This window comes from Rhinoderma darwinii, chromosome 11 (genome assembly GCF_050947455.1).
Source record: "Rhinoderma darwinii isolate aRhiDar2 chromosome 11, aRhiDar2.hap1, whole genome shotgun sequence".
NCBI classification, from domain to species: Eukaryota; Metazoa; Chordata; class Amphibia; order Anura; family Rhinodermatidae; genus Rhinoderma; species Rhinoderma darwinii.
Genome location: NC_134697.1, coordinates 26,321,349 through 26,340,550, shown reverse-complemented (window position 1 = coordinate 26,340,550; position 19,202 = coordinate 26,321,349). Strand labels below are relative to the sequence as shown.

At 43.1% G+C, this 19,202-nt stretch overlaps 1 protein-coding gene across 2 annotated transcripts in view; it reads right to left on the bottom strand.

Moving 5' to 3' along the window:
* CHST15 (carbohydrate sulfotransferase 15) overlaps positions 1 to 7,466 on the bottom strand; it is a 34,256-nt gene extending 26,790 nt beyond the window's left edge. For both annotated transcript variants that reach the window (XM_075842379.1, XM_075842378.1), the window contains exon 1: positions 7,330 to 7,466. The gene's annotated coding sequence lies outside the window, so the exon portion shown is untranslated. The remainder of the gene's footprint in view (positions 1 to 7,329) is intronic.
* Positions 7,467 to 19,202: the final 11,736 nt, after the last annotated feature.

Below are 19,202 nucleotides of genomic sequence, written 5' to 3'. Positions count from 1 at the left end.
AGAAGAAGAGTCACCCCCCCTTGGAAAAAGAGCAGCCGAGCACATAAAACGGTCACCAGCACATACAATTATCACCCAAAAAAAAAAATCAGAGGAGTCATAAAAAATCCCTTCAGTCTGCATTTTGAGGAGAAATTATCTTAAGGACTTTGTGCTACCTTGTAATAAATGGTTGCCAATTGACTTTAATACTAATACTACACACTGCAAGTGAAAACGCAGAAGTGATGGCAGCTTTCACCCGTGATAATAGTCAATTGCAGCAGGTGAAGGGACCACCAAAATCAGATAGCCGTAAGGGGTGCTGCCTCAAGTAGTTGACCTAGGTGGACAACACCTCAGAGTGCTTACATTCACAGGTTTCCATTAGGCCCCATGCACACAGCGACACCATGTGCCGGAAACCCGCACGGGTGGTGGACAAAGCGCACTGCAGGTCCTTCTCCTTCATGTGCATGGAGGCCTAACTTCATATGGATGAAAGGGACTACGGGGTGGACAGCGACCTCTCCATTGAGAGTGGAAAATGGGTTCAGTCAGATTGATAAGGATTTAGCTTTTGGGAGCCGGAGTGCTTCAATTTAGCTTTTGGGAGCCTGAGTGCTTCAATTGACAACCACGGAAGCTTAAAATGAAGTAAAGGTGGTCTGGGTTTACCATATGAACATATAAAAAACAGACACAAGATGTTTTTATGTGGTTATGAAACCAGATGTCTGTGCAGGTGTTGAGCTGGCGAGACAGAAATCCACTACATTTCAATAAGGATTAAAACTATAGCTTCCCAGCACGGAGATAATTTTATGGGGTTTTTTGCAATCCTGAAAATATTTTCCCTCAATAAATCATTTTGAACGGGAAGTGTATGTTTGGTAGGGGGTTTACAGGCGAATTTCTGGACGTAAACGGCTCAAAATACGTCTGAAAAACGGTAGCTGAAGGGCTACAAACATCTTCCCATTGAATTCAATGGGAGAAACAGCGTTTCGTTCAGACGGGGTGGTTTGTTTTTTTACGCCGCGGTTTTATAAAATGCCCTGTAAAAAGGAGCAGGTCCCTTCTTGAGCCGTTTTTGGGGCTGTTTTTCATAGTATCAATAGAAAAACAGCTCCAAAAACGTCTAGAAAAAACGCCTAAAAAAACAGTTTTCAGCTTAAAAAAAGGCTGAAAATCAGAGGCTGTTTTCTCTGAAAACAGCGCCGTCATTTTCAGCAGTTTTTGATCTTGCGTGTGAACTTTCCCCCACAAAAGTCCCCAAAGCCCCATTTACACTGACAATTAGGGCGGATTCAGACGAACGTGTTTTGCATCCGTGCCGGCCGCGTGGTTTTCACACGACTCGCGTGGACCTAGAGAAGTCTATGGGGCAGTGCAGACAGTCCGGGTGTTTTTATGGTCGTGTGCATGAGGCTTTAGTGTGTGTGTGTGTGTGTGTGTGTGGGGGGGGGGGTTTGTTTAGTGTAATTTTGTACATGCTTTTTTTTTTACGATTTTGTAGTCCTATAGTGAAGCCTAGGTGAAAAAATAACACCAGAAAAACCACATACTACGTTTTGAAAAGAAATGCCAGAGACCATAAACAAGCAACAAAAAACATCAAACAAAAATGCAGTCGTACAGGTTCTTCTCAATGAATTAGAACAACATCAAAAAGTTAATTTATTTCAGTAACTCAATTAAAAAAGTGAAACTCATATTGTATAGATTCATTACACACAGAGTGATCTATTTCCAGCATTTTTTTCTTTTAATGTTGAAGATTATGGCTAATAGTTAATGAAAACCCAAAATTTAGTCTCTCAGAAAATTAGAATATTGGGTAAAAGTAAGACTGTATACTCATGGTGTCACACTGTAATCAGCTATCAAAACACCTGCAAAGGTTTCCTAAGCCTTTAAATGGTCCAACAGTCTGGTTCAGTAGGCTATACAATCATGGGGAAGACTGCGGACTTGACAGTTGTCCAGAAGACAGGCATTGACACCATCCACAAGGAGGGTAAGCCACAAAAGGATATTGCTAAAGAAGCTGCTGTTCACAGAGTGCTGTATCCAAGCATATTAATAGAAAGGTGAGAGGAAGGAAAAAGTGTGGTAGAAAAAGGTGCACAAGCAACAGGGATAACCGCAGCCTTGAAAGGATTGTCGAGAAAAGGCCATTCAAGAATCTGGGGGAGATTCACAAGGAGTGGACTGCGGCTGGACTCAGTCCTTCAAGAGCCACCACACACAGACGTATCCAGGACATGGACTACAACAGTCGTACTCCTTGTGTCAAGCCACTCATGACCCAGAGGCAACGTCAGTAGCATCTTACCTGAGCGAAGGAGAATAAGGACTGGCCTGTTGCTCAGTGGTCAAAAGTCCTGTTTTCAGATGAAAGTAAATTTTGTATTTCATTTGGAAATCTTGGTCCCAGAGTCTGGAGGAAGAGTGGAGAGGCATCAATCCAAGTTGCTTGAGGTCCAGTGTGAAGTTTCCAGTCAGTAATGGTTTGGGGAGCCATGTCATCTGCTGGTGTTGGTCCACTGTGTTATATCAAGTCTAGAGTCAGCGCAGCGTCTACTAGGAAATTCTCGAGCACTTCATGCTTCCTCTGCTGACAAGCTTTATGGAGATGCGGATTTCATTTTCCGGCAGGATTTGGCATCTGCCCACACTGCCAAAAGTACCAATACCTGGTTTAATAGCCACAGTATCACTGCGCTTGATTGGCCAGCAAACTCACCTTACCTAAACCCCATGGACAGTCTATAGGTTATTGTCAAGAGGAAGAGACGACCAGACCCATTAATGCAGACGAGTTGAAGGCCGCTATCAAAGCAACCTGGGCTTCCATAACACCTCAGCAGTGCCACAGGCTGATCGCCTCCATGCCACACCGCATTGATAACCCCTCAGCAGTGCCACAGGCTGATCACCTCCATGCCACGCCCCATTGATGAAGTAATTCATGCAAAAGGAGCCCCGACCAAGTATTGAGTGCATATACTGTACATACTTTTCAGTAGGCCTACATTTCGGTATTAAAATTCATTTTTGAAATTGGGCTTATATAATATTCTACTTTTCTGAGAGACTAAATTTGGGGTTTTCATTAACTGTTACCATAATCATCAACATTAGAAGAAAAAAAAATGCTGGAAATAGATCACTCTGTGTGTAACGAATCTATATAATATATGAGTTTCACTTTTTTAATTAAATTACTGAAATTAATTAACTTTTTGATGGTATTCTAATTCATTGAGAAGAACCTGTATGTAGTTATCCGGGTATTAAAAATTGCTTTGGATTTATATTTTGATGTGAAAAGAAGTCTAATGTACTTTAATTTTAAATTCTGTACGGAATCGTGCAGTTCAAACCCGGTGAATTGGTGCTGGAAGTCCTGTTTCTTTCCTAATATTGATTATGTGCCGACACGGCCCCACGTGAGTGAGGGCTTGCTTCTTGTGCTGCTCGTGTTATCAAGCGCATGACTGTAAGGGGCTGGCACATTGCCTATCGCAGGAGTCCGCTCGGGGATTCCAGCGATAGGTAACTCCTGATGTCACCGTCCATATATGGACAGTGACGTCGGGAGTCAAGCTGGAGTCCCGGGCAGAGTGCTAGCTGATGCTCTGCTCGGGGACGTCAGAGATTGTCAATGTGCCAGCCCCTTACAGTCATGCGCTTGATAAGCGTCTACACGAACAGCACAGGAAGCGAGCCCTCAACTCACAGGGGGCCGTGTCAGCACATCATCAATATTAGGAAAGCTACAGGACTTCTCACACCAATTCACTGCACGATTCAGTACAGAATTAAAAATGAAAGTACATTAGTAAGTTACTTCTTCTCACATAAAAATAAATTATTTTTTTTTATAAAAACGTGGTGTGTGAATCCAGCCTTAGGGTCGGTTCCCAAATGCCTTGGATTTTTTTAAACGGATTAATGTGCTGAAAATCCACAGCGTTTACAGTGGCAGCAAAGTGGATGAGATTTCAACAAATCGCAGTCTATCCGTAGCTGCAAATATAGTTTACTACAATCAATGCTTCACACTAAATCTGCAGGTAAATCCACAATAATTTCAACAGCTACATTGCGTTTCTACAGCAATATGCACAACAAAAACGCACTAATTGCTGCAGATTTCGGTGACTGATTTACCTGCAGATTTTCCACTACGGAAAATTTGCAGCGTATCCGGCCATGGGAACATATTCTTAGGGTATATTGCCACAGGCCGGATATGGTATTTTACCTGCGGAGTTAGTGTGAAGCTTTGATTATAGCAATCTTTATGTACACCTTCGGACTTTAGAACAAAACTTTTCTGCTACTATAAATGCTGCGGAATTTCCGCACAGAATTGCATTGTGAAAATTCCACAGAGTTCACAGTGGGTTAGAACATTCCCTTATACTACTTTTGCTAAGGGCCCTTTTATACTGGCCAATTATCAAAGAACGCTCGTTCCCGATAATTGCTCTGTGTAAACAGGGCAGCGATCAGCAGATGAACGATCAAACGCTGGATCATCTGCTGATCGTATCATTTTAAATGTGAAAAATATTATCGTTGTCGGCAGCACATCTCCCGATATAAACAGCGAGACGCGCTGCCGACAGGATAATACTGTATGGGGACGAGCGATCAGAGTGACGAGCTGTTTCGTTGATCGGCGCTCATTGCACCGGCCAAAGTAGGCCGGTGTAAAAGTACCTTCAGGGCTTGTCCACTTTCTGCAGCAATTCCGCAGAAATACCGCACCATTTCCGGAGTTTTTTTTATTGCAGAAAATGGTGCGGATTTCGTGGCGTTTTTCACAACGCTGGGAGATGGTGATATCTCTTCTGAAAAACGTAGTAATTCACGTCACTCTCTGCAGAAGAAATTGACGTGCTGCAGTACGAAAAATACGCACCTCAGGTCAATTTCTGGTCGGAAATTTTACTCAGCGCGTGGATGAGATTTGTTAAATCTCATCCACTTTGCTGCTACTGTACTCTGCTCCGTATTTCCCGTCCACAATTCCGGACGGAAAATATGCAGCAATCCCGCTACGTGTGGACAAGCCCTAACTCTCCTCCATTGTGGAAGCGGTCCTCAGTTATCCATTCTACCAGTTAGCAACTAATATGTGTAGAAGTACTGATAACATATGAACACAGTTTTTGTCTTGCCAGTCCCTCGGCTCTGGTACTGCATGGGTTAATTCCCACTGTAATATCTTATTCTATTGATGTTCCAACTGGAGAAAAAACATTATTATATTCCATATTTCTAATGCATTGTATGAGCACCAGAGCAGATTGAAATTTATTAGAAGCCCACGTGGGACTGTTCACACTATCTCTCGGTTACCAGGCGGCAGAATATACGGTGCGGAGGGTAGATGGTACGGATATATGCGTGCATTGCTTTAATAAAACTGGGTATTATAACCCATTAACCAAAGCTAAGGCTTCACTGAGGTTCGTATTATACCAAATGTAAGACTCGGACCCCTGCAGTAAGACCTATAGCGGAATTAGGGATCGATGATGCTGTAAGTTCGGTTCGACGGGTTTTAGAGCTGATATTAGAACACAGGAACAATACGCCATCGGAAAAGTGATCAGGGTAAGGCCTTACAAGTAGCCAGAGACTAAAGCTGGTCAAACATTTTGGTTACCTATAAGCCAAACTAACCAACAGCTAGATATACCCTGACTCCCCAAAAACAGACACGCTTGGATCATGCATGGGAGAGAAGCGGCTACCAGGCAACTCTGCCGCCGCTTATGTCTTTGGAAAGCAAATGATCGGGCATGTTGAAATACGGTAATCCTGGTTCCCGATAGGGACATTTCTTGAAGTTGTAGCTTACAAGTTTTGGCACGAAAAAAAAAAAACATTATATATACATAAAACATTCTAGTGAATAAGGCTTTTCATACTGTACTGATTGGTACAGCATACCCATTTCTAGAGGTTTTTGTACGCATTTCCTCGATTGACTTTGATGGGCGAGAACAAACGCTGCGATATCTCTAAAAAAACGTACATTTCGTTTTTGTACATGCAAGTTTGCAATTCTAGAGAACATTAGTAGAAGCAGAGGTGTGCAGATCTGAAGATGGTCTACCTGGCCTATAGCGGTAGGATGCAGCGACACCTTATACCTGGCCTATAGCGGTAGGATGCAGCGACACCTTATACCTGGCCTATAGCGGTAGGATGCAGCGACACCTTATACCTGGCCTATAGCGGTAGGATGCAGCGACACCTTATACCTGGCCTATAGCGGTAGGATGCAGCGACACCTTATACCTGGCCTATAGCGGTAGGATGCAGCGACACCTTATACCTGGCCTATAGCGGTAGAATGCAGCGACACCTTATACCTGGTCTATAGCTGTAGGATGCAGCGACACCTGCTACAGAGGAATCAGCAGAACCCGATATTACATGGTTACCCATTAATAAACCGCAGTATGCCGCAGCTATACAACAAGTGACGTTTTAGGATTACGCATTTTATAGCAATTTTTTTTATCGCACCGACACGTCAGCCTTCAATAAATGCAGCGGAATATAACTGCGATACTTTGCGCTCCATAGTCAATGGAAAACGTGTTTATCCACTGATCAGGTGACTCGCCGAAGCCCCCCATAACTGTAGTCGCGACTTGCAACTAAGTACAAAGACAATATCTTGGGCTGCATTCACACATCGCGTATTTGTTGCAGATTTTTGAGACAAAGCCGGAAATAATTTCAAAAGGACTGGGAGATATAGAGGAAATACTTATACTTCTTCCTCCTGGATCCACTTCTGGCTTTAAATAAAAAAAAACTGCATGAAAATCTGCACCATATCCAGTGTGTGAATCTAGCCTTACAGAGATACAACTTCTAATGAATGCAAATCCTACTAAATAATATAAACCGTAAAATTCCTTTAATCCGACATTGCCAGGTACCAGATTATGAAGCATTCTGGATTATCAAATGTATATGAAACTAGATCATTAATTCTGAAGTCCTTCAAAACAAAAAATGATATAATAAAATCCCTTCATAGGTTCTCTCTGCTCAGTCTTCAGGTCCTGTGCAGAATATTTTACTGGATTATGAAGATTTCTGAACTATTGGATGCCGGATTATAGGACTGTATGTAGGAGTGAGCTGGACATGGTGCATACAAAATGATATATAGCTGAGCTCTGTTTGTACGGTGCATGGTGTAGTGGAGCCTTCTATTGACCACACTACGCTGCAATCAATGCTCTCTGAAGTTGTGAACATATAAAATGCAGCCGACGACCCTCCAAGCCCCCCAGAGACACAAGTTACCTGTGAGAGCATCTTCCATCTCCTTTATGTAGAGGTTAAAGTACTCCATGCCCTTCAGCCTGGCACACAGACGAGGGGGACACGGAGCAGAGGAGCAGCAGCATCCCTGGCATCTGCCCGGCTATAGATGCCCCTGCCGCCTGGAATAAACCATCAGACCACGCCCACCGCACGTCAATCAGCACCTCCCCTCCCAGCTACAACTGCTACCGTAATATACACAACTCCTACCGTAATGTCCGCAATAGTCGCGCAGTGTCTTGCAGATAATCAGCAAAGAGGAAGCTGCTTATCTCTTAGTGGGAAATTTATCTCTGAGACACATTTCTGGCAAACACAACACAACAGTTGTTTAAAGTGATGCAAAACTGAAAGGAGAAAGAGATCATAGCTGAAAAATACCAAGGAAAGTGTATATATATATATATATATATATATATATATATATATATATATATATATGTGTGTGTGTGTGTACATATATGTATATATGTATGTATGTATGTATGTATGTATGTATATATATATATATATATATATATATATATATATACAGACTGGATGCTAATTGTAATTTGTGGAGTAATTCTGAGGTTCTGATTGCTCGTTTTAATCATTATATATGCCTATTTCCATATTATCGCTCATGCCGGTAATTTAGTAGTTAGATTTAATATCCATAGTGGTCTAGGGTAGTTTAAGGGTATGTGCACACACACTAATTACGTCCGTAATTGACGGACGTATTTCGGCCGCAAGTCCCGGACCGACCACAGTGCAGGGAGCCGGGCTCCTAGCATCATACTTATGTACGATGCTAGGAGTCCCTGCCTCTCCGTGGAACTACTGTCCCGTACTGAAAACATAATTACAGTACGGGACAGTTGTCCTGCAGAGAGGCAGGGACTCCTAGCATCGTACATAAGTATGATGCTAGGAGCCCGGCTCCCTGAACTGTGTTCGGTCCGGTACTTGCGGCCGAAATACGTCCGTCAATTACGGACGTAATTAGTGTGTGTGCACATACCCTAAGGGTTGATGATAATATCTTTTTTTTTGGGGGGGGGCTTGCACTGCAGACGTAGTCGAGATTGCGAGACGTTTCCCTCTCAATAAAAAAATAATATATACAAAGTAAGTTGTTCGGAGCCTCCGTCGCAGATTGCGTTATATTTCACTAGAAAATGTTCTCCGTCATGCAGCGATATTTTCCTGTTGAAATGACAGATGCCACAGCAGAACCTGACGGACCCCGCTATAAGTCAATTAGATCCATTGGGGGCCAGTGGTAGCTATTGTATGTTATAAACTGAAACCAGGACACTGAGATGAACATAGCCTAAGGTTATATACACACAGTGCGGTCAAATCACGGTTTATTAATGCTTTTTTGTGAAATCTCTGCCTGCTGTGACTTCGTGGTAATTGCGGCAATAAACCGTGTAAATATACCCTTAGACATTTTCGAGGTGATCCTGCTGATTACGACAGGTCCACGATCTATCTAATGTGTCCTGTCATAAGAAATAAGGGTCAAATATGCCCAATTCCAATACTTTCGATCCTTTATTTCCTGGGAGATAAGCGTCACCAGAGGTGTTTAGCAGACACTTTTCTCCATCCCCTGAACATCAATGTTCATAGAGAAGTCAGAGAATTTATGATCGTTCAGCCAACAACTATCTTTTTTGTTTGTATGGTCAGCTTTAGTTCTATCCATGGGAAAACTGGGTGAGCAGATACTATACATGGAAGAAGAGACTGCCATGTGAGTCCTGTTGGCGGAATACAGGCTGCTGTCGTGATTTATATCTTTAAAGTCAGTCACAATGCAGATGGGCCACAGTGTGTGGGCTGGTTGGAATTTACTCTACTTATAAAGGCCACTCCATATGTTCAGGGTCGTTTGGGGGGAACCCTACTATGACCTGAGTGGAGGGGCCAAGAGCCATACAAGGGAGCTACAACTTGCAGCATGTGCAGGGAAGCTACGCCGACCAGATTTAATGACAACTATTTATCCTAGGAATTAATACCTAATATTTTTAGTAATTTATGGTTAATACTGAATGCTCCTGAATGGCTAAAGGGTTAATGCTGAATATTCATCTTGATGAAGGGTGTAATTTATGGGTAATATATATTTTTAGTTGTGGTCTTGGGTTATTTAGGGGATAAATTTAATATCCATAGTGGTCTAGGGTGGTTTAAGGGTTAATAATAATATTTCTGGTAGTCTATGGTAATTTAAAGGTTAATATAATTCTCCAGACTCCAGCACAGTCCTTCTGAGATAGGAAGCTGAACACAGTAGCGTATCTCGGGCCGATCACATTTAACTTCCTCTTCCTGTCTTGCATTGATCGCAGGAGTAAAGATGGCCTAAGAAAGCAGGCGGCCGCCAGCTATTCCTCCCGACACCCCCCTACACGTGTATGATCGTCTCCGCTGAACATGTATGTGTTTTCAATGGGAAGAGAGGAGTAAGCCGCTGCCAGACACCCCTGGCAGCTGCTTATCTCCGGCTGGAACAAAGGACTGGGAATTTTGAAATCCAACATGCCCGATCCTTATCCTTGACATCTGTTGTCGTGTAGTCGGGACACCTACACACACTGGATAGTTGGTCGTCTGGCGGATTTTTGCGAAGAGTTTGGTCGACTGTCATCTGATGTGTATGAGCGCCTTTAGCGCATTACAGGAGGAAGAGAGGACCGTGCGGCTATTAAATGGTGTCCACTTTGCCCCCTGTGTGGGTAGCTCTACGCACATTCCCATCATACACGTTTCTTCTTCCATGTAAATCCATGTACTTGCTGCAAAAACAACCACATTCAGATGAATGGAACTGATTTCTGCAACAAAATCTGCCGCATGTGACTGCACCCCGAGTGATAAAATGACAGGGATATGCAGCTTCCAAGGCTGCACATCCTAATGCGAGACTGGCACATAAACTTACAGCGTTACAAGCTTGACCTTGGGCATCACTTTCACTGACGAGTATTATATGTCAATATCTGAGAGCATTACAGAAACAAAACAGTATATAATAAAATGGCATAAAATAAAAGAAGAAAATAAAGAAATAAGAAAGATGTCAGAGAAAACAATATGTATCAATGCAAGGAAATCGCTAATAGTTACATGGGTGAGCTGCTGCAGTTTGCCCTCCAGGGCTGCTTTTTTAGTCCCCATAGTGGGTTGTTTGGATTGCAGGTCATCCAGCAACTAACTTTTTGCAGTTGGGGGGTCTGGTGATTAACTATTATAGACAGGGGACCTGGACATTTTCACTGTACTCATTAAAGAGAAATATGAAGAATAACATTGGGTCCAATAAATTCAATAACTGCCTGCGGTCCCCTAGAATGAGGAGATGTGGCTGATGGGGCTGTAGTCTCTAGCTTATCCCAATTCAAAAGAATACAAAAAGTGGTAACCTAAACAAACCCTAATAGCAGGAGAAGGACGAGCTTTTTTGCTGCTCAATTCAAGCCTGGCAGCTTATTCACCTCCACAGTTTCCCCACAATAATGGCAGTTACTTAACATTTTTGTAAATGATCGGCAGCACAGCTTCTATGGATCAAGTTTGTTCACCCGTCGGCACTGGTATGTCAGGCATCGTGCAACTGATCCGGCTTTGTGTCGTGGTTTCCATTATAAATGTGAATAGAGCCTAAGGGAAGCATTGTCATCTAAACCCACCCCCCATTATGTGATTCAGAGGGGCCCAAGTGGAAATTTCCAACTCCCACTGTCACACTCATAGTGGTCAAGGAAGCTAAAATAATGGGGAGCTGTTTGGTGGGGTCCTCACCACGCTGACCTGCTTTAACTGTCCATATACCTGCCTGTTACATTTTGGAAACATTGTGGTCACCGATGGAATTTTTTTTTGTAACTTTTTTTTTGCAACATTAATATTTCTACTGAGTCAGAAAAAAAATCTATTTTAGAACCTTTGGCCCTGCAGGGTAATTCTTTTGTTGGTCAGGGAAAGAAAGTCACCAATCAAGTGTTCTGTCTATGACAGGCGAAGCCATAAACAGCATGACAAGTATTACAATAAGGAAGACTGCATCTGTTGTTACCGCAGAATGTCTCTTTATACGTGTCCTGCTAAAGGCTCAGTTCTTCATACTGCTGACCAGCAGCGGCAAGACACTGCCAAGCAAGACACTTTTTGCAAAATCTGCACAATGGACAAGAAAGAATTCCCATGATGTATAATTAATGTCTACATCCATATCAATTTATAGATTCATGAAATTATTAGCATTTCCCTCACATAATTTTACGGTTTGTTTTTACTTTGATGATTTATAAGTTTCCAAATAACAGATCCAATTGTCATCATGTTCTGTAACTGCTTGTTTATTTGCATGAACTTTAAGTATTTAGTTACTTGTACAAGATAAAGAGGACCGCTCCCCTAGAAACCCCATATGGCAGCACGCAAAGTGCTTAATGTCCATGATGCGGACCGCCAGGGACTCCGTGTGCCGCTGTACAGCTGTACAGCGTCCATCCATCCAGCAATGCTGTGTTCATGGGTGTAGCAGTCTCTGAACCCCTCCTAAAAAAAATTCACCCTTCTTTGCAGTTATACTATGTCTAAAATCACCTTTTTCCACAATCTGCCTTACAAATATATTAAAAACACTTTGGGCAACATTAATGGGATTGAGGTGGCGGGCAATTCACCACAAGTTATGTCAATTTGCAAATTACATTGTCCTTGCCATCAGTGCCAACCCCTCATTTTCCTCCCAATTTACACTCAGATTTTGCTTCTATATGGGGCCTTACATTTAATAAAAAACAAATGGAAGCATTAAATATTGATCCTCCACCATATATTACACATTCTAAGCAACTCTTTTCCTTTCCAATAGGCTGGGCACTCCCTAAACTATTTAGGTGTGCACATTACCCCTGATTATGAGACACTTTATATGGCCAACTATCCTTTCTTAGACCAAACCCTACAAAAATGGCGCTGCATGACACTTTCCTGATTCGGACGCATTAACTCTATTAAAATGGCATTAATATATCTGTTCCGCACCTTACCAATAAAAGTACCCCCCATATCCTCAAACTCATCCAAAATAAATTATTGTCCTTTAGATGGCACGACACCAGGCCTTGCATATCAAGACATATCCTCTTTGTCTCCAAAGCGGATGGGCGACTTGGCGTCCCCAATATAGCCAAATTTTATCAAGCCGCCACCATTTCACAGCTGACTGACTGCATGGCATAACTGCTCACACGTACCTGGATAAATCTGGTTATTCATGATGTCCAACCCCTCCTAATCCAATCCTTACTGTGTGGTTTCCAACCCATCCGCCCAATCCCTTGAGTCCGATTCTATAGCAATCTCTTAAGGTTTGGGACAATCTGAAATATTCCTATGAATTAGTTTCACCCCACTTTCCATTATTCTCACTCTGGAATAAACCCCTTTTCGCCACAGGCTCTTAAAATGATGCAGCCTTTCGCTGGTGGTGGTCTAACTGACAATAAAATATGCCAATTACTCTTTCCCACTCGCAGAATCTCTCCATTGAGGAGATACAAACAGCCAAGAACGCCCCAAGTGGTAAATTATTCCAATATCTTCAACCTTAAAATTGGATCTCCTCATTACACAAAAACAGACGCGATCTTAAATCTCTCCTCACTTTCGAGAGGATCTGCAACTCCAGGCCCACTTTTAAAGGCCTCATTTCCCTTCTTTATAAATCTATTTTGATTCACCTTACGACTTACCAACACACATACGCAGCATCGGACTGGGCTTCCTTGGGCCCACCAGAGGAGATGATTCTGAGGACCCACCATCTATCTATATAGAACATGTTCATGTCCACTTTTAATTTCATATTATATCACAGTCCTTGTTGTCATCATTGTACACACAGGACATCTCATCAATCAGGTCTAATAGGTAATTTGTGAATAGCCCCATAAGAAATAGACCCCTAGTGGCAAGTGATTGGCTCCAAAGAGCTCCAAATGCGGTTGTCTTCTGCTGGACCTATAAGGCCCATTATTGTGTTAGAGCCCAGGCCCACCGGTAGATCCTCTGATTCTCTGGTTGGCCAGCCCGACCCTGCACATGCGTTAACAAACTTCATCAGGACCTAGCTACAACCATGGATGAAGCTGACTGGCATTCCATATGGGATACTGTTTCTCATTGCTCCATTAACGTTATCACTATGAAAACAGCATATAAAGTCCTTACGAGATGGTCCAAAGCCACAAAGCTCATGTAGTGCTGAACTATCCCACCACATGCTTTTGTGGATGTCCTTCAATAGGGGAATTCTCCATATTTGGTGGTCCAGTCCTAAATTAACCATGTTTTGGGGCTGGGTTTTCAGCCTTCACCAGAGCCTGTTCGGATCTATTGTACCCAAAGACCCCAAAGTCACCTTACTCCATGTTAAACCATATGAAATTTCATTTACTTACTTTTGTTTTCTTAGCTGCTAAATAGACAATCACACATTCCTGGAAAAAAGGCTTTGTTTTCTTTCATGAAGTCAAATTTAGACGTGATAATATCTGTATTAATGAAAAACTTACCAGTATTCTCCTCGACTCCAACACTAAATTTTAGAAGATATGGCTTCTATGGATTCGGTATGCCCATCCGCATATACTTAATCAACTTCTCACAGATTTATGATGTCCAAATCATTAGTTTCTTCTCTCCCCCGCCGAGACGGAACAGCCGTTTGTACTTTTATTTCCTCTGCTCTTATTTTCTATCCCCCCCCCCTTTTTTTCACTTTCTTCCTCCTCCTACTTTACTATTTACAGTTATATTTGTACAGAACAACCGTTAAGATCCGGTTCTTTTTGACTCATCTATAACTGTTACTGTCTATAAAACCCTGTTTCTATTGTTCTTTTTTGTGTGTTTTGTGCTTATTTTGTTTCATAAAATAAAAATGATTGAATTTATAAGCCCACATTTTTATTTATTTTTTCAGAGTGCAGTCTCTCTCAATGACTGACAGCCTTCCATCTATGCATAATCATACAAAGTAAGGTTGTCAATGATTGAGTTAGACCGTCCTATTTAGAATATATAATGAACCTTTTCTACATGTTAAAGCTTAGCTCATCCTGCCCTATAAAATGCTGCCCGGAGAAAAGGCAGATTTTCAGCTCTGAAGCCTGGAGAATTGTGAATGTAGCTTAGGACTATATACAGGCTGTAACTCAGTCATAGCTAGGGATTTTCAACACTGTGGGCAATGGTTTGTTTCGAAGCCCTAGCCCTGTATCTAATGCCCCTGGTCAAGGCAATGTGGCACCCAGCACCGGGGGCACATGCACCACCAGCCTCCTACAGTGTGCGTAAAGTAAATGATACATAAAGTAAAGCAAAGTCTCTGATAATAGAGCAGGGTAGCCTTAGCAAATTGCAATTTCTCATGATATCCTAAAGGTAACTAAACTTTTAAAAGACTTTTTACATGTCAAAAGTTTTGTTCGGTGGGAGTCCAAGTACTGAGACCCCCACCAATCGCTAAAATGAAGCTACAGAAGCGCTCGGGTGAGCGATGTGCCGCTTCATTTCTGATCGGTTTTACTCGGAGCAACGTATGGGCTCAATAAAAAGTCTATGAGTCCGTAGACCACTCGCTCGGCTTTCCGACCAAAGGCGATCACATACAGATGTTGTAGCGATCGGTGGGGGTCTCAGTGTTTGGACCCCCACCTTTCAAAACTTCTGACATGTCAAAAGTCTAGAAATTAGGTGATAGTTGGGGGGGGGGGGGTATATGCGAATATGATACGTGTGAACAGAGCTGGGTGAAATGTTCAAACCTTTCTCCCCCTCGCTATCAGGATACATACCGTTAATATACGAGGCTACAATCTCTGGGTTGAAAGTCTCCAGTGTTTTCATTGTCAGTCTATCAAGCAGAATCGTCCATTACAATAAATCTCTCATTTATGATTATGATGTTTCCAAATCTAAACCAGAAGCATGTGTGTCCATGCCTCGTAAAAGCCGTGTACACTAAATTACTTGCAGATATGAGCCTGTTAATCTTCTTACAGAAGCGTCTAATAGGAAGCTTTGTGCTTCTCACTCGCATGTGGTCTTGATATTACACTGATCTTACTTACATAATGGGCGGGAGAAAGGAAATCCAGCTGGGTTATTTTAAGTCTTAAATTCTGCGTTATTGTGTTTATAGCGGTTTTTCATTTTTGCGTCTGTAGGATATTTACATAGAAGTGAACCTAAAGCAGGGGTGAACTGAATATTGTCTGGCACCCAGGACAAAAAGGGTCATGGGCCCCTGACCACTACTACAATATAATGCATTACTTTTTTTTCCCCATGCTTTGCATTAATTTAAAAGGAATTTTCTGGAAATTGTCTGGTATTGTAAATCCCCCGCAACCTGCAAAAAAACCTGTAATATTCCTACTCTCAAAATTCCTTACTGCAGGTCCTCCATGCTCTGGTGTGATGACCATGCTGCAGTAATGATGCAGATTTATCGCTAAGTCAAATGTGATGGCTTTTTAAAAAAATAAATAAAAAATCTGTCTCCAGCAGAATAAAAATAAAAACTTGTTCCAAAGTGTTAATAAAATGTGAAGTTTTATGTACTCTCAAATAAAAGCAATGTCTTTTGGGATGTGAGATACCGTTTTTTCAAGCTACAGAGACATCTGATGGTATCTGCAGCATGAAGCTAGTTAAATGTACACTAAAAGGCGCCAGGTGTACTGGCTCCTCCTACAAATGGGAGGATAAAAGGGTTCCATAAAACGAAACTAAACTCTAAATAAAAAATGCCTATAGCTAGATAAATAAACAATATGTTACATATACAACACTTCAAAAACGGTAGAATTTGTGTAAAGGATCTGCCAGACACAACTTCTGCGTCGACGCCCATAGGTAATCAGTCTGCACCTGTATCTATGTCTGTGAGACTGACTCCATCTTCCACCACCCAGGATGGCAGGCTTAGGAGTGGGGATAGCCTATCACAGCCTGGCCAGACGGAGCTAGCTCCCGCCCTCTGTCTATTTATACCTGCCTTTCCTGTTCCTCCTTTGCTTGTGATCCCCTTCGGAGGAACTCCACTCCTCTTGCTAATGGTTATTTTACACAGCATTCCCCTGTTTTTGAACTCCTTGTTGGCTCCATGCATTTGGAGCAGTGCTCTGTACTGGTGATGCAGGGATTATCGTCCGATTTGGTTTTAGGCCTTCCCTGGTTGCAGTTGCATAATCCCACTTTTGACTGGAATATTGGGGATCTTACCAAATGGGGTAATGAATGCATGACGTCATGTTTTTCTGTTAATTCTATTTCTCCCCCTGAGGAGGTGAACACTCTACCTGAGTTTGTTCAGGACTTCGCTGATGTTTTCTCTAAAGAGGCCTCTGAAGTGTTACCACCTCATAGAGAATACGATTGCGCAATTGATTTGGTACCAGAAGCTAAGCTCCCTAAGGGTAGGATATTTAATCTCTCTTGTCCCGAACGTGAAGCCATGAGAGAGTATATCCAGGAATGCCTGGCCAAGGGTTACATTCGCCCCTCTACTTCTCCGGTAGGTGCTGGCTTCTTCTTCGTAGGGAAGAAGGATGGTGGTCTTAGGCCATGCATTGACTACCGAAACTTGAATAAGGTCACTGTAAGGAACCAGTATCCCCTTCCTTTGATTCCTGATGTCTTCAATCAGGTTCAGGAGGCCCAATGGTTCTCTAAGTTTGATCTACGAGGGGCTTATAACCTTATCCGCATCAAAGAGGGGGATGAGTGGAAGACTGCGTTTAACATGCCCGAAGGTCATTTCGAATACCTCGTCATGCCCTTTGGGTTGTGTAATGCTCCCGCGGTCTTCCAGAATTTCATAAATGAGGTTTTAAGAGACTACCTGGGGGTATTTCATGTAGTGTACCTTGATGACATACTTGTGTTTTCCAAGGACTGGTCCTCCCACATTGAACATGTCAGGAAGGTGCTCCAGGCCCTTCGGGAAAACAAACTGTTTGCTAAGACCGAAACATGTGTGTTTGGGGTGCAGGAGATACCGTTCTTGGGTCAAATCCTCACTCCTCATGAATTCTGCATGGACCCCGCCAAGGTCCAGGCTGTGGCGGAATGGGTCCAACCTGCCTCCCTGAAGGCGTTACAGTGCTTCCTGGGGTTCGCTAATTATTACAGGAGATTTATTGCTAACTTCTTGGTCATCGCCAAGCCTCTTACGGATCTCACTCGCAAAGGTGCTGATCTCCTCCACTGGCCTCCTGAGGCTGTCCAGGCTTTTGAGGTCCTTAAGAAGTGCTTTATCTCGGCCCCAGTGCTGGTTCAGCCCAACCAAATGGAGCCATTTATCGTGGAGGTTGACACGTCCGAGGTGGGAGTGGGGGCTGTCTTGTCCCAGGGTACCAGGTCCCTCACCCATCTCCGCCCCTGTGCCTACTTCTCCAGGAAGTTTTCGCCCACTGAGCGTAACTATGATATTGGCAACCGCGAACTCTTAGCCATTAAATGGGCATTTGAAGAGTGGCGTCACTTCCTGGAGAGGGCTAGGCACCAGGTAACGGTCCTTACCGACCACAAGAATCTGGTTTTCCTAGAATCTGCCCAGAGGCTAAACCCGAGACAAGCTCGATGGGCGTTATTTTTTACCAGATTCATCTTTTTCGTCACCTATAGGGCTGGGTCTAAAAATATTAAGGCTGATGCTCTGTCGCGTAGCTTCATGGCCAGCCCTCCTTCGGAGGAAGATCCTGCTTGTATTTTGCCTCCAGGTATAATCATTTCCTCTATTGATTCTGATTTAGTCTCTGAAATTGCGGCTGATCAAGGTTCAGCTCCCGGGAACCTTCCTGAGAACAAGCTGTTTGTTCCCCTGCAATTCTGGCTAAGGGTACTTAGGGAAAATCATGACTCTGCACTATCTGGCCATCCAGGCATCCTGGGTACCAAGCACCTCATTGCCAGAAACTATTGGTGGCCTGGGTTGCTCAAAGACGTTAAGGCCTACGTCGCCGCTTGTGAAGTTTGTGCTAGGTCCAAGACTCCCAGGTCCCGACCAGCGGGCTTACTATGTTCTTTGCCCGTTCCCCAGAGACCTTGGACCCATATCTCCATGAATTTCATCACCGATTTGCCTCCATCTCAAGGCAAGTCGGTGGTGTGAGTTGTAGTAGAACGCTTCAGTAAGATGTGCCACTTTGTGCCCCTCAAGAAACTACCCAATGCTAAGACGTTAGCTACCTTGTTTGTCAAACACATCCTGCGTCTCCATGGGGTCCCTGTCAATATTGTTTCTGACAGAGGGGTACAATTTGTTTCATTGTTTTGGAGAGCCTTCTGTAAAAAGTTGGAGATTGATCTGTCCTTCTCCTCGGCCTTCCATCCTGAAACTAATGGCCAAACTGAGAGGACTAATCAGTCTCTAGAACAATATTTAAGGTGTTTTATCTCTGACTGTCAATATGATTGGGTCTCATTCATTCCCCTCGCCGAATTTTCCCTTAATAACCGGGTCAGTAACTCGTCAGGGGTCTGCCCCTTTTTCTGTAATTTTGGGTTTAATCCACGGTTCTCCTCCGTTTCACCTGGTAGTTCCAACAATCCCGAGGTAGATGTCGTTCATCGGGAACTGTGCGCAGTCTGGGCCCAGGTTCAGAAGAACCTAGAGGCGTCCCAGAGCATACAAAAGACTCAGGCAGATAGAAGACGTTCTGCTAACCCCTTGTTTGTTGTCGGAGATCTGGTGTGGCTATCGTCAAAAAATTTGCGCCTTAAAGTTCCGTCCAAGAAGTTTGCTCCCCGGTTTATAGGGTCATACAAGGTCA